This window comes from Anarrhichthys ocellatus, unplaced genomic scaffold, assembly GCF_004355925.1.
Source record: "Anarrhichthys ocellatus isolate YVR2014 unplaced genomic scaffold, GSC_Weel_1.0 scaffold4, whole genome shotgun sequence".
Lineage (NCBI taxonomy): Eukaryota > Metazoa > Chordata > Actinopteri > Perciformes > Anarhichadidae > Anarrhichthys > Anarrhichthys ocellatus.
The window spans coordinates 2238950-2255149 of record NW_022280034.1 but is presented as its reverse complement, the minus strand read 5'-3'; the positions used below and the strand labels follow the sequence as shown (position 1 = coordinate 2255149).

Below are 16200 nucleotides of genomic sequence, written 5' to 3'. Positions count from 1 at the left end.
AGCAGCAACACTACAAAGGTTTTTTTGCAGGAGACACAAAGTGATTGTACACATTCTTGGACCCTGAATAGATGTGATATTGTTTTAATGAGACAGAAAAGTCTATCAAGTCTGGACTCGCCAAGTTTTTCAAGTCTGAATTTTCACATTTTCATGACATTAACGTGGATGTTTCGTTAATCTTGAATGTTCCACCTGGCCAGCCGTACCTGTCGATACATTTCTTGGCGTGGCTGCCACGATTGGTCAGTGGAATAGTGTGAAACTGGTGAAAAGGCATAGCTTGCATGCTAAACACGTTTGCATTACTGCACCCTGCAGTCAGCTGGAAAAACACCAGAAAACAATGTTGGAATTGTACGTTTCTGCAACCACGGGACACGTTGAATGTCGACCTTTCTGAACCAAAAATAAGTTCATATCAGCCTCGTATAACTCTTGCAGAAACGCATAATATAAAGTGGTTAATGTTGAGAAACGATTGGTTAGGTTTAGTCACAAAACTACTTGGTTAAGGTTGGACAACGTAGCGTAACAAGGTAGCGTAACAAGGTAGCGTAACAAGGTAGCGTAACAAGGTAGCGTAACAACGTTTTTGTTGTGCAAAAACCTTTACATTCAACGTATCCGTGGTTTGCAGATACGTACAATTCCGTAATTTCTTCCTGGCGACAGGGCTAGCTGAAATGTGTATCATGTCACACACGTGTGCACAAATGTGTCCCCCTGTTATTAGAAGATAATATACAAACTAAACAGGGACTCGGTCAACATCGCACAACAGCGCCCCAAGTGGCCGAAAATCCCACAGGTCACCTTTAAACTTTGCTGAAGTCAAAGATAACCTTGATATGTATGTCCTCCTCACCTGCACTTGCAAACTAACAAGCAGTTTTCTTCCTGTTTGTCTGCCAGCGACAAGCGAGTCCTCAGTGTTTGTCCGACAAAAACACACCATCAAAGTCGAGGTGGTTGTGAATACAAAGCAGCTGGTCCTCTTTAGTCACTGAAGTAAGTCCACCTCTCCTCTGCTCTGCAAACTAGCTCCAGCACACAGAATACAAACTACTACTCGCTGCCTCCTCTCAGTCTTGCTCAGTACTTGTCTCTCTCTCTCTCTCTGGCGCCAGCTGTATTTCAGCTACATATTTGTTGGAAATCTATGTGCTGTGCCCAGGCCCTGCTACAAACACAGTGATTATCTCACACATGAAATTATTCTGTGTGGCCTTTGAGTCAATTTGACGGCAGTTTAATTGTAAGGTCTGATTCCAGGCAGGAAAGATTTGACAGTGTCGTCAATATGCCTCATTCTTTGTGTATGTATCCTCTTTACAAGGAGAGACGACAGGCAAAAACATTGTTTTTCATGCATGGGTGGATTCTGAGATTTTGATAATACAAAAAACAATTGTCTTAATGTCAATAATCAACTGGGGAAGTTTAATGCTGATATTTGTTAGTTATTTTATTTTTTACCATATTCACCTGCTGAGGTGATTTATGTTAAGGCATTAAAATAACAAAAATGTTCTCACAAAAACACCGTCGGGGCATTTCAGACTGTGATATCTTTAGGTGCACCAGAGGGAGTTTAGGCAGTCGAGTGACAAGCAAGTGGGTAACCTGGTTTTTCTGAGACACAAAAAGAATCGTGTGAATCCCCAGCGGGCATGAAGACAAAACGGAATTCTGGAACAAGAATATCTCCAGTGTTTCACACACACGAGGTCCTTTCTAGAGGCCATTTCCCTCTCTTTTTACTACAACTCTCTGTGGGTACTTTGGAGCCCTTCTTTCTCACACACACACACACACACACGTGCACACACACGCGCACGCGCACACACACAGACGTACAGTGCCTTTTACTCCACATTGTGCCTCCACGGTCGGGCACAGAGCCTCGCGTGGGCCGAGAGAGTGAGTGGTCACATTACACTGCAGTTACATCACATTCCTTCAGTCTCCTAAGCAACCAGGTGTCCCTCCAACAACAAAAGCAACTATATAACTGGGTTATGTCACCCCGAGCAGTTGTCGCACAATGTTCACACACAAAAAAAAACACGTCATCGCGATCCTGCTGTGCGAAAAGGCGGCGGCGGTGTTTGGTGCAGTCGGTGGGGTAAAAACAAGCCGGGACAGGCCAGTGGGAGGTGTGAGTTTGTTGCTTATGAGAGCAGCAAAGCAGAGTTTGGGCTTCCTTCAGAGAGAGAGAGAGAGAGAGAGAGAGAGAGAGAGAGAGAGAGAGAGAGAGAGAGAGAGGGGGAGAGAGAGAGAGAGAGAGAGAGAGAGAGAGAGAGAGAGAGAGAGAGAGAGAGAGAGAGAGAGAGAGAGACCGTGTGTTCAGGCAGAAATGAAAGCCTGATTGCATACAAAGGCATGCGTCAACCTTTTATAACGCGTTATTGAAGTTGCAGTATTTTCTATCTTTTAAAGGTATTTTCGGTCTTCTAGCCTCCCTCTCTCATTCCTTCCACCACCTCCTTGTCGAGGTCAGGCGTTGCGATATTTGTGCATATCCAAAAACCTGTTTATATTCAAGTCTTTCGTTATATATAAAAGTAGGAGTGTTACTCCTTCCGACCACAAATGCAGGCTTTCCTTTTTGGGCATGCATCTCTGCAAACTGTTGGTAGTTATTTTGTTTATAACTACTGTACAACGCACAGAAATAGCCGGTATCGGCATATCCCACATGTCTTAAATGGCAGTAAGGCCTAATTTTAAAAATCCAGCATTTTAAATTCACAATTTTGTCATAATCTGAATAATAGTGGAATATTAGTGTGCATGTAAAAGTAATTGAAGTTATCAATAATTCATAGTTTTACAGGAAAACTGCACACAAGTGGGTATTAATTTCCCCTTTGTTTAACCTGCATATTTGTTATAATGTTAACCTCAGATTTTCTGACTACATTTATTTTTTTTGGCCACGTTGGACTTCTTCTTGCCGCCGTGTTCTTAGCAATTTTAACTTTGCACTAAAATCATGTGAACTCAAGCAGCAGGATTCACACTGGATGGCGGGAGCGACAAAGAGAAGAGTATGCAGTGAAATGCAAGAAGAGGGGGGAGCATGTGAGCTGTGTGCTTGTGAGTGCACCCCCGCCTCCAGGGGTTTCAACCTTGTGGCCTCCTGTAGGTGATGGAAAAGGATTCCTTCAGAGGCTTCGTTTCCTGGAAATATCAAAAGCTTTGATTTTGGCACAGAAACGTCCTTCAGGTGTAACCGGTCTGGCAGCGTTTTGCTCTGTGCCGTGAAGCAGATTAGTCCATCTGGATGGACTTTACCTCCGTGCTCCAACAGCTGGCTGTCTGTCACTGGCTAGACGTTGGCTGCTGTTTGCTTCTGTTATTTGGGGGATTAAAAAATGAGATGAGATTAACTCACTTTAATCAAGCACACTTCAAAAGGAGACTCTTGTCTCTCTTTTCATGCCGGCGAGCCGGAGGACAAATTATGTTTAATTGGATTTCAGTACTTCCTGTATAGCAATTAAATAACACAGTCAACAGTCGTGACTCATTAGCATCTTTTGGAATTGGTCATTACTTCCTCATTGTCGCCCAGAATGATGATTTAAAAATTATAATTTCACAGAAACGTGCAGCATCGATTTATGAAACAAAACATCTGATCAGTTGCAATCTTTTGACTTAGTCAAGAGCCGGGCCTCAATTGAAAAAAGAATATCAATAGTCTCGTAAACAATAAGAACAGGATCACAGCAGGTCTTTGTTCTTACCCCCCCCCCCCCCCCCATCTTTTACCCCCAGCGACCCTTGAAAGCCGACTATGAATATTCCATCAGCCGGCAGGGCCTCTGCTCGCCCTCTTCATTTTGTGATTCGGTCTGAAAGAGGCTTACATAAAAGTCCATAGTTATGTATATGAATGCAATGATAGCGTAAGTGTGTTGCTGAGATAAAAGTCCATATTTATGGACATGAACCTAATCATAGTGTAATTCCCAGAGAGAGCAGAGCAGGAAACATTGAAAATGAGTGTGAAAACGTAGCACAGACATTGGAGGGAAATGGAATAGGTTTTGCATAAATTAGCACTATGTGAATTATGTCAGCACTGTTTCTAAGCAGGACACTTCCTCAGTGTGTGTGTGTGTGTGTGTGTGTGTGTGTATCTGGTCTAATATACTGCCTACCGGTGAAGAGCCTGCAGAGTGAGATAAATGACCTCATATTCTCATGTCTGAGCCCGGCTCTCTGGTGCTCTCCGTGGGAACTACAGCATCATGTAGCCGCAGAGTTATTAATGCAACTTCAGAGCACAACATTAACTGTAAAGTGTATTCTAAATGACCTTAAGCTTGTTTCGGGGTAAAAGTTATTACATTTTTCCAGGGATAAAAGATAGGTTGTAGCATCACAACAAGCTTAACAAGCAGCCTGTCGGCGGGTTAGTCGTCACAAACTTTGTTCAAACACACAGAACTTCATTTCTAGTGGAGGAGCCCAACAGTCATTAGCAATACGAGTCCTGCAGGAATCCTAAAACCCGAAAATGAGTCAGCATGTTTGCACTTCCTGTTCACTCATCTCGAAGTCAATGTGTTTTTGGTTAGATGTCTGATTTAAGCTCTGCGGTTAACACAAGCTGAACAGATTTGAACATTTTGTTCTCTGATATGACATAGGTCAGTAAACACCCTTCTGTTGAGTTAAGAAGCTTTTACGTGTCTTTAAAAAGAGAGGAAATGAGACGACTAAAGTTCCTCACTAGAACACTAGTCCTCCTTTAGCTTAGTGGAGGAGACGTGAAGTCACGTGACCGTGGTGGAGTTCCTTTATCGACTAACGTTAGCTTTATACTTCTGCTGATTCTATTCTAAAATCATCAAAAAGTGGTGTTCATTTGTGAAGATTATCTTGATAAACAAACACTCTAATTATCATAAATGTTTGTTTGCCACAGAGATTATCTTCTGCAATAATCCCGTTGGCTTTTTGTCGAGGGAAGCAGTGTCAAGTTTCACTTTCTGTACAGTTTCCCGTCGGAAAGGTCTGTGTGACAGCAAGATAAAGTAGTGAATATGTTCTAAATATAGAGCACACTTAAACAGATATGGATATGGAAGTTTTGGAGCAGCAAACTGCCGGTAACACTGTGACTATGGATAACATCCGAACTATCCCTTTACCACCATCGGTCAAGGAAACAGACAATGCAGCTGATGAGCAGTAAACTCAGCGGAGACAGGAAACGCACGTTTTTCGTGGTATTTCAAATCCAATCTTACTTTGAAGGCCAGTTTGAAAAACACTTAAATCGAGCAGCTCTTCATTCATAGAGCTGAAAAGCCAGAGCTTTCACCAAATACCAAAATAAATTAAAAATCCAGCCTCTTTGCTTTGGCAGAATCCTTTTCACCCTTTTTCTGAAAGAAAGCGACACATCTGATAGATTGGTATTATGGTCTGTCCTTTGTTCGGTTGATTGGCTTCAATCTTTTTGGGAATGTTTCAGTGCATTATTATGTCAGAGCTGCCTCTAAAAGGACCTTTTTAATGAAAGAAGATGAATACAGTGATGTTTAGTAAAACATGTTGTTACATCATGTTGCTCTCAACAAGTTGGCAGCTCTAATTGTGTCAAAGAGGACGTTCAGATTCAGGGAGGGAATCAACAGAGAGTGCTCGTCCAGACTAGAAGCGTCGCAATACACCGGTATTATTTACTGTTATATTTAAAGCTACGATGACATTGTAATGATGGCAGACTTTAGGTTTTGTGTATTATATTTACACACTTGACAGAATTTAATGTGTAATTTGCAGAAAGAAATGCAAAGTGTGCCACTTTCTAAACCCAATAATCGGCTGCTTTTCTTGACTTTGTGATGCTGAGGCAACACTTTGCAAATGCTTCCTTTTTGAATAAGGGTTGAAAGGATTTTGGTCAAATTATCTCTCGTCTCTACTGTGCAATTTTGTTCTTTTAAATAAGATCCACATGGTTTCATGTACGTATTTGATTTTCCAGATTCAGCAGCAGTATCCACAATATCGAACAAGTCGCTCTAACGGCAGCCGTTTCAGCTGTGATTCATTTGCTTCTGCGAGTTCATTCATTCAATAGAGAGAGAAAAACGTCTTCTATTCAATCGAAGGTGCCAATGTTCTCAGTCTGATTGCGTTAATACACAACCCCCCCCCCCCCACAAACGCACCCTCTTCGCTCCTCAAGGTCAGCTGGAACAAAGCAGCTCCAAAGAACACTCGAATTAAACGAAACCAACACTTGCCGGCTGTGTCTCCGATTATGAAGCATCCATGATAACGAAGCCGAACACAACCTGCTGGAACATTCACGCGGTCTCCTGTAAAGTGTCCTGATACCATCAAACACAAATATGAGGTATAATGTATTGGACAGAGTCCTCGCTATAATCTAATACCTTTTCAAACTAAATCACACCGAAAGGCCATTTCGTCCTGAGAATAAGTTCACTGGCATACTCATAACCTCACTTCACAGCGCATCATGTTTCACTCAAAAAAATGCATCAGCAACACTCATCAGCAGATAACAAAGCACATTATACAACAGCTCCAAGCATGGAGGAGCTCGCTGGGATCCAATTTAAAAGTGCGGGACAAAGAATAAAAAACAAGATTAACGAGGTCGAAAATGCAGAAAATCAAGCCCAGACCCATGAGACACTGTGGAGCAGTACATCGGCTGTGTGATTGGTGATTAGCAGGTAGGCTACAGCCATGATTCACTCCCTTAAATTAGCTCCTTTGGACACGACGCCACAGGAACTGATGAGAAGGGAGGGGCTGAATGCTTAAAATGAAGCGGTGGGAATCAAGTGAAGTGAGGAGCGTTAAGATCAGGCTCTGAGTTCTTATTGTAGGCTGACCCCTCTTTAAGGCCACTGCATTGACTGACAGACGTTGGCTTGGAGCTGATTATCATCAGGCCTGTATGAGTGTGTGATTCAGAGATCTGAATGCCAACAGCATGAGTAAGTAGTCAGTCCTCTTTCATGGCCAGAAGTTATCAGCCCTCCATGTTTCTCTAAGAGACCAGCGTGGTGCTGCATTTCAGCACCACGTCGCTGTCCGCTCGTAATCCACTCCAGGCTTTCTTTGAGGACAGAAACAGGCCTCCTTCAAGCCTCACTGCAGTGTGGTTGTGATAAAAGCAGGACTTGAGATTTGCCACAGTGTAATCTGATATAGTTCCGAGACAGAAATTCTTTTTTTTATCATTATGGCTTTTAGCCATGTTAATGGATTGCTATGAAATTCTGCACAGAAATACCCAAAAACACCAAACTTTCACCGGGGATACTGCTATTGTGTCCCGCATTAAACCAGAAGTCCAAGTTGACTTATTTGCAGCATAACTTCCGTACTTCAGTAGTTATTTTAACCCAAATGTTATCTTATTTGTCCAAAAACTTTGGTACTTGAGTATTGTTGCTGCCGTAGTTATTTGAACCCAAACATTGACTTATTTGCCACTTATTTGAACTCAAACCACGATCTTTCCCTGAACCTAACCACGTAGTTTCCTGTGAAGACGGAGGTTTATTATGAAAAGACTGTATGGATGTAACGAGCGTTGTCATTGTCAACATGAGTTGCTGGACATTCGTAGGAGAACGCACAAAAAATGAGCAATATCTTTTGTTAAGCTATAATACGAACCGTTGTATGAGGAGACAATCCCTTAACTGTCCCTGTAGCGCCACCGTGAGGTTGACATGTTTGGTTTTAAGGGAAATGCCTTGACAACTTTTGGATAGACTGCCATGAAATTTGGCAGAGATTTCACATGCCCCCTCATACTATTTTTGGTATTATCACATTGATATTATAATTTCCGAGGGTGACACACAGCGTAAATTAAGCTGTGATGCCTGTATAGAGTCTTTTATAAATAATAATTTAAAACGCTATCATGCAGATGTCCAGTAGTTGAATCCACATGCAAGTTTCCTATTATAGGAGCAAGCATTGCATCTCTTGCTGCTCTTGCATTCGTCTAAAGCCTGTTGTGAAGACAGTGTTTGTATTTCCAGGACAGACGGGTCCAACAGCCCACGAGCACCTTTACCTTCATTTTTTGTTTTGTTTTAAATAAATATAGATACAGTTTCAGAATAAAAAACAACCACTGGCCTTAACGTTCCTAAACATTCTCACAGGGTCTGAAATGATAATCCGAGGGAGTTCAGCTGTGATGTCTTTATAAAGGCTGAGAGCTGTTAACTCTACCGTACAAAATAATCTCAGACATCATCATTCAGATATTCAGGACATCTACATTTGCATGCAAGCTTTTTTAGCATAAGGAGAAAAGATGAGCGGTGTATGAGTCTGTATTTAGTGTGTTAACAGTGGTTGTATTTCCAAGACAAAATGTTCCAACAGCCCTGTGAGCACCTCCTTTCCTTTTCCTCTGCTAACCTATTGTTTCACAGGAGAAATTAGATAACAACCAAGTTTCGCTGAAGAATAAATAGGCTGAAGAATAAATAGGCTATATATATATATATATATATATATATACATATTTATATAATTGCAGTGTGGACATAACCTGATTCGTTTTTGGCTATACGATACATTTTATTCAGCGTGTCTCTCCAGTTTCTTCTTTTTCTCACATGATAACATGCATTGATTAAAAAACAAGGCCAGAGAACAACCAGCCGGCAGATGTGGGCTCCTTCTCGCTGACCGCCTTCCACCAGCTCTGAGCTGAAGTTGAAGGCTGCCCGCGGCCGTGGCATCATCGCTCTGTGTGCGTGTGTGCGTGCGTGTGCGTGTGCGTGTGATGCTGATGTTGCCAAAGCGCCAAAGCGGCTCCTTTGAGGAGATGTACGCATCAGCTGTGGCCGCTGAAAAAATATTACGCGTGCGATAAATAAACACAGCAAGATGATTTTTTATTATTTCATCTTTTACATCCCTCGTGTCAAAACGAGGCTGCCGGGTGGCGATGGCTAAACCCTGGCTGTGACATCAGTCTGCTCTGTTGTCTCCAGCACGCATTGTGTCCGTCACATGAAAGACACTGCACGGGAGGTTGTGTACAAAGAGGGATAACTCACGCGCTCCCGTTGATCGATCCGTAAATGCCATCGCTCGGGAGTGTAGGAGGCTGGGGAAGAGCAACACCCCCCTCCCCCCCTCCAAAAAGAAAAAGCGCACTGTTTCCCGGCGTGTCCGGTGCTCGGTAAAAAAAGAGGAAGCAGCCTGCTGATCCGGTACCTGCGCTCCTGTGGTGGAGACTAGCGCGCCTTCCGTAGCTGCTACCGTGCAGGACTGAGCATCTCACACCGCACACCGTGGAGCCCTCACTAGTGTGGGATGATGATGTCGCGGGAATACGAGCGTCAGTTTTTAACGAGAACATCTATGTCTCCTGCTTGACTCACCCCGCATGTGAAGAGGCAGAGCCAATGGCAACGGGAAAAAACTCCTGTATGTGGTATTCTGAGATTAGATATGTGCCCCCCTGAAAATTCAGATTATAGGAGCCAAGCCCCAGAGAGTCCTCACACGGCTAACAGGAGAGGGAACAAGGATGCATGGCACAGGCGAAACGCAGACAGTCCAACAGCTTACATTTAAAGCCGCATGGCTCCACCAGTGGCCGTATCCTCCATACATGAACACTTCACACCTTCTGTTTTACAGACTGTGAGGAAAAAAGTGTCTGTAGTGTCTGAAATTGGCAAACCGCATGAAGTGTGAGGGAGACACCGTTTAAAATGGTCTGTGCTGGACTCCTGTCTCTTTCGTCCTTGACCCTAATGTGGGTTAATGCCCCACTTCTGTGGTGCACAGAGCCACGTGCCACTGATGAGATACTGTTCACTGATATGCCTTCATTAGATATTTAATTAACTCGATTTGATTTGGTTCTGATGCTCACACTTTCACCTTTACTTTGTAACTTTGTGAGGGATATGACTGATCTTTTTTTCAAACATTGAAAACGATGTGTAACATGCTGTGTGTCCCAGCTGGATGATGTCTTTGTTTTTTATATTTGTCTCTAATGAATTATAACCATAATTTGCATGCGTTAACATGACCTTATAGCTCTTTATAATTATAGTAAGGCACTCAAAATATGCATTATGCTTTATAACAATAGTTTTTTTGCAAGGATCATAGTGTATTGTAATTGTAGTTGTAATACATTATAATCTTTTGATAATGCATTGTAATCACTATTATAATTCTGAGTTACTTTAAGTGGTCATAGTTTGCTTAAAGTGAAGCAAAAATTAATTTGACAACGTTTTTGTGTGCATAGATTTTGTGTTTATGCATAGATTTAATTATATTTGTTCACTTTAAATGCACGCATGCATTGGGTGTCGACATACTTTTGGCCATATCATGTAAATATCTGTTATTGTTATACTTTGTGACCCAGCTGAGCAGTTGCCCTGAATACACACATACAGCATACAAGTACACTTACAGTTTACAGTCCTCTGCAGTCTGGACATCTTGCGTCATAATGCAGTGACCCCTGAGCCTTTCGTTCCACATATTGCTCTTCCCCATACGACCTTTATTCTCACAGCTTAGATGCATGAAAGATTATTTCAACCAAGATGAACTAAACCAGAGCCTGACGAACAAGGGGATATTATGAGTTATGTTATAACTTATCATATGCACGGTGTTGCTCAGCTCCTATAATCTCACAGGAGATATAAGCTGCACAGGACTTTACTGAATGAAGTGAATCATGTGATGCTCTTCAGGAATGTGCAGCTCCATGAAGCTGCCTCTGAAAGAAACTCAGTTTTTACTGAAATCAGGAACAAAAGTTTCCTTGATGGATACCCAGGCTTCACCTTGGGGAGATGGTTCTTATCACACCATTTCACAACTCTTCTCTTACGCTGATAGCTGCGTCGTCATCTGAGAGTCTGATGATGACACAGTGATCAGGTTTCATGCTTCTGCAGGCCTGTATGAGACTCCAACAGGACAGGAGAGCAAACACTGACAGCTACATGCTAGAGAGAAGGATAAGAAGTATACCAATATTCTATTTGATATTGCATTATATTATTTATATCACAATATAACAGTATTTTGTTTATACTATAAGACATTATCATTATTACATTATATGCTACATCATAGTATTCTCTTCTACTTCGATCACTTATTTTAGTTAAGTTTAGTCTGTTGTGTTTTCTCACCTTTCAGTCTGTCTCAGCTGTAACAGCAGATCAATAAAGCTTTATCTCAGAACAACATACTGACCAATACAATTACCTGACAGGGATAAATGTTCCCAGGCACTGTACCTTATTATGTTTATGTGTATATGTACTTATGTTAACTGGGCAAAATGTTGTACCAACGTTAACACCTCGTCCACATGTCAATAAAGTGATTGTTAAAAGGCCTCTTTATGTTCAGCTGGAGGCTAAAAGGGGAAAAACAGTTCAATGTTATTGATGCAACACTGCTGTTTTTATCTAACTACCAATGCCGTCGTATTTATTAATGAAATTAAACATAAATAAATAGATTCTTGTCTGTATTGAAATATGTTTGTTTGTCAAAGCATCAAGACGTGAATTTGCACTGATTGGGAAATGCTTTTTAAACTATGGAATTGTTCATATGGCTTTTGTTTCTTCCTGAGACGTCTTACGGCGTTAAACAGAGAAGATGAGCGCAAGAAACGAAGCTTCCAGATCAACTTCAGGGATATTATAGTGATCTGCTTCCATCATTTGTATCCTGGGGCCATACGCCATCACACAAATAACATGCCTATAGGTGTTTCTTATATAACGTACCCTCATTTTCATGTTGTGATGAATCTACTGATTCATTCATTTTATTTCATTTTATTGCCGTTTATTCATTCTCTCTCACAGCGGATTGAAGCCAATCCAGCACACAGAGGGCAGAAAGACAACTGTTGACACGACGCCATTCATCCTCTATGGAACATTTTTGATGTCTACTTTAAAAGAAATTTAGCAAAGAAGCAGCCCATCAGTAAAGGAATAATAATCATTCTACAAGTCTTCTTTAAGAAAAATTCCCAAACAAAAAACATTTCAATTGGTGTTTCTGGGTCAAAGGTTATGAGAGGTTATATTTAAGTCATTTATTATTCATGTCACTGACTTGTTAAAACATGGTAGGCTGCATGCTACAGTTCGATGCCACATCTGCAGGAGTATCTTAAATTCAAATAAACAATCGTATTATTTTCAGGTCCTCAATGTTTTATTACAGTATGGACGTTTTGTTCCACTGGAAATCAAATCTAAAAGATAATGTAAGTCGATACAAAACTGTACGATAAATATCAGAAGCATGCCCTCTGTTACACGCTTCACACATGTACGGTTCATCTACCTCTCCAATAACCAGCAACTGACGCGTGTTCTTTCAGATGTTCTTTCACCTTTGATTCATTATTCATCCTGATGTCAAATCATTCACGTCTCTCTTTTGACGTTCTCTTAATGTTGTTTTGAAGGAGGCGGATTGAAGGCATCTTTGGCAAAAGGAAGAGCTGAATATGCGTCATGTGTCCAGTGTGTCGTTGGGTTTTGTCAAAAGAAGCTCTTTGGTTCAGTTTAGGGAACGATTGTGATTTTTGGTTAATAAAGCCAACATACAGTACCGTCTGTCATGTTTCTAGTCAGTGTTTACTTTTATCAATATTTAACCAAGAAGATCATCTTTCCCAACATTTACTAAGCGCCTTAACATCAACTTAAAACAGTTCAATCATGTTTTGTGAAACGTCGTTAGGTTTTGTGAAATGTGTGTTCTGAAATGTTATTGGGTTGTATTAAATGTCGTGTTTTGTGAAATTGTCTGCCAACCAACAACACAACACATTTGTTGAAATGTAGTTCTCTGCTCTGCGACCTTTGAAAGATTGTTAAATCCAGCCTTTACTTTACTTTTCTTTATTTCATCGTTCTCAGTCAGCAGTTCCTTTCAAAATGATTACAATGACCCTCTGAAAGCTTAATTCATATGCTTGATTAGAGGAACGTCTTCTCTAATTCACATTGATGCAGCGCTGCCATTATCAGTTGTTTCATGAATAGGAACTAAACACGCTGTGAATGTTGTAATGATTACGCCGACCAGACAAATTAAGGATTGGATGTGATTCAACCTTTAATCAGAGGAAATCTTTTGTTATGAAGGAATCGTGGTATTTCAAAGTTTCTAACTGAAGTGACACCGGTTCTGCCTCGTGGGCCATCAACGGCTCCATCCGGCCTGCAGCCAGAGGAAATTTCCACTGGAGCTGTTGTTGTCCAGTCGCAGACTCTTCAACCGGCACGGCACCGACCGAATGCCCAAACATTCTCGCCTGATATGCCCGGCTGTTTGTTGACAGAGAGGAATAGCAGCTGACTGCTGGCAGGAATGTAGGCTGATGGAGAGCGGAAAAGTACCGGGTGCAGCCTAACAACTACCCCCCCCCCCCGACCAGTTAAGCACTCCCCTCTAGATGTGTCTCCAGGGCCAGTTTTGAACAAGGGCAGCCGGCAGCTTCAGGCTCCAACTGAATCAAATCAGACTTATAGGCTGGAAAGAGTTCAGATCTGTCGTTGGGTTCATAAAAAAAAAGTATGTGCTGCCACTCTTAGCGGCAATTAAAGCCATAATGACGAGAAAAAACCTACCCAGTGGTTTCAGCAAAATGTGCTTTAAGTATCAAAAGCAAAATTGCTCATTATGGAACCCTGGAAACAGACCCTTGTGACTTTTATCTGAATTTATCAATCAGCGCTTCTCTCTCCCGGTACTTGACACTCTAACAGTGCTCTCTTTTCCCCACATTTAAAATCTGTATTCCTCAATGGATCCAATTTAATGGATGTAACTGATATTGATATTGAAGAAATTAATTAATGTGGATCTGTCACCTTAACTGATTTTGTTTCTATAAGATTGTCATTGTTGGTACTGGTGCATTTGTGTGTACGTAGTGTTTTGATGTTGTTGTTTGTCGAGGTGGAACTAGCTTTTAGTTGAATCTATAATGATGCGTCATATTTTAAGGGCTCATCAAATGTTTTAAGTTTTTAATCTGCAAAGTAACTTTTATCTATAGCTGTCCAATAATTGAATAAGGATGAATACGGATATTAAAAAACATAATTGTTTGAAATGCAGCCATTACAACTCCTTCTAATTAGTGACAAAGATGGCCCACTTAGCAAATATGAAATGAACTTGCCTAAAAAAGCCACGTTTCTTTTTTACATTACTCGATATCCCTGTTTGTCGAACTCAAATGAATCTCCACAGGTAATGTATCTACTGCTGACTAAGGCCTTTTCCTTCCCTCTCTCTAGTTGACGGACACATTTTGGCCGTCCGTGCTCTCTTTCAAGGGACACATCTGCCTGAAGGACGACGATATTTTGCTGTGACTGGCAGATTTAAAAGTGCTACGTGACAAGTGACATGTTCCGCTGCGAACTCTAAGGTGTTTAAATCCGGACATTACTGCAAACAAAACATAAAGAATAAAAAACACCTGGAGGCAGAAGATGCTGATATATGAAAACACCCTGAAACAGTTGTAGCTGATATAGTAGAACAACTACTAGGAAGCCAAACAGCTGACATTTAAAGAGAATATGACTAATACCTGTTTGGATATTATCTAGCAGGGATCAGCATTATTATCTGCTGTGAGCGGAGCTGAAATGATCCGTGTTATTCCATAATATTACTTTCAGGTTGTTATTGCCTCCCACATGCGAGTACAAGTGTTGTATGTTTTGATGGAGAGGCGGGACAGACTGGCTTTATAGAGGACAATCCAGACTGTAACTTATGTAATGGGAGATTTGATCAGGACACTGTGCTCCCTGACAAAGGCATTCCTGTTCAAAACCAGCCGACCGCTTCACGGAGGGTGAACTTCTGCCCAGCAGGAGAGGAGGACGCAAACAAGGAGCAGAGGGCGTCCGACTGCGTGGTCGTCACATTGACGATGGAGGTGGAAGGAATTCCCCTGAACTTCAAGCTGCAGCACCTCCTTAGCTTCTGTTTGTGAAAAGTGACTCCTGATCACCACTTTATTGAATTGGCCTCTTGTGTGTTGCTTTCATAAATTCAATAATATAATAATAATAATAATAGTAAAACAGGTAAAGCAGTCTGTTTGACCCACATAAAACCGGGTCGTAACCATGTCGGATCGTGTATGGTTCAAAGTAGACTCTGTAATCACACTTTTATACAAGTTTCCATTGGTCCAATTAAATAAATCATAAAGCTGCAGACATTTTAGACAATTCAGTGCTTCCGACTTTGCTTCTTGGGGACAAGAAAGTAAGTGAATTATTTTATATGCATATAAAGTGACAGATAGTTAAATCATAACCCTAAACCAGAATATTCACTGCTGTCATTATAGGTTATAATTGAACAGGTTTTAATGCAAACATTTAATGTTATAGACATCATACATACATAGTCCGTGTATGTCCATTCAGTATTCATTTCTTTGCACTTTGCATTTGTATTGTTTACAACTTACAAACCATTTAACTTTACTTTGTATGTTATATTTCATTGGTGCATCTTTATTTGTATTTATCTAATCTTGATACAAACAACTTTCTTTTTCACTACTTGTGTTCATAACAGTTCTATTCTTTACCTTTATTTATCCAGCTTCTTTGTCGTTGTTCCTATAGCTGTTATTTATATTTCTGTGTAAGTAATTTAATGCTGTGTGTATAATTACACAATGAGAATTTATGCCGTAGTGTCCCCCTTTTTCTCTTTCTTTATATATTTTTTAATGATTTTATTTCTGTCTATCTTTCCTTATGTTCTGCGTTAGTTTGAATGTATGCATTTTGCTGTCTCTTATTGACAATTTGTGAATTGCACTGAAATAAAGAAATACTTCCCTGTCCTCCACAGAGCTCTGATGAACACCTCTGGGATGAACCGGACCGCTGACTGTGAGCCACGTTCCGCTCAGTCACGTGGTTGTTTGTTCGACGACTGATTAGTTAATCACCTATTTATGTCATCGAAGGAGAAGCTGCCTCTGTGAGCATCGACCCTTCACTAGCCCCGCCCTCCAGGGACTTCCCATTGGCCAGCCCGGAACGTAAATAAAAAAATCCCGGCCTCCCTATTGGCTGAAGCTGTTCCTCGGTCGCC

General features: G+C 41.1%; 1 protein-coding gene across 2 annotated transcripts in view; it reads right to left on the bottom strand.

Annotated features, from left to right (window-relative positions):
• Positions 1 to 9651, bottom strand: part of tbkbp1 (TBK1 binding protein 1) — a 44914-nt gene extending 35263 nt beyond the window's left edge. The window contains exon 1 of one of the 2 annotated variants that reach the window (XM_031843028.1): positions 9096 to 9651. The gene's annotated coding sequence lies outside the window, so the exon portion shown is untranslated. The remainder of the gene's footprint in view (positions 1 to 9095) is intronic. The other variant, XM_031843027.1, reaches the window with a different exon arrangement.
• Between the last annotated feature and the right edge of the window lie 6549 nt (positions 9652 to 16200).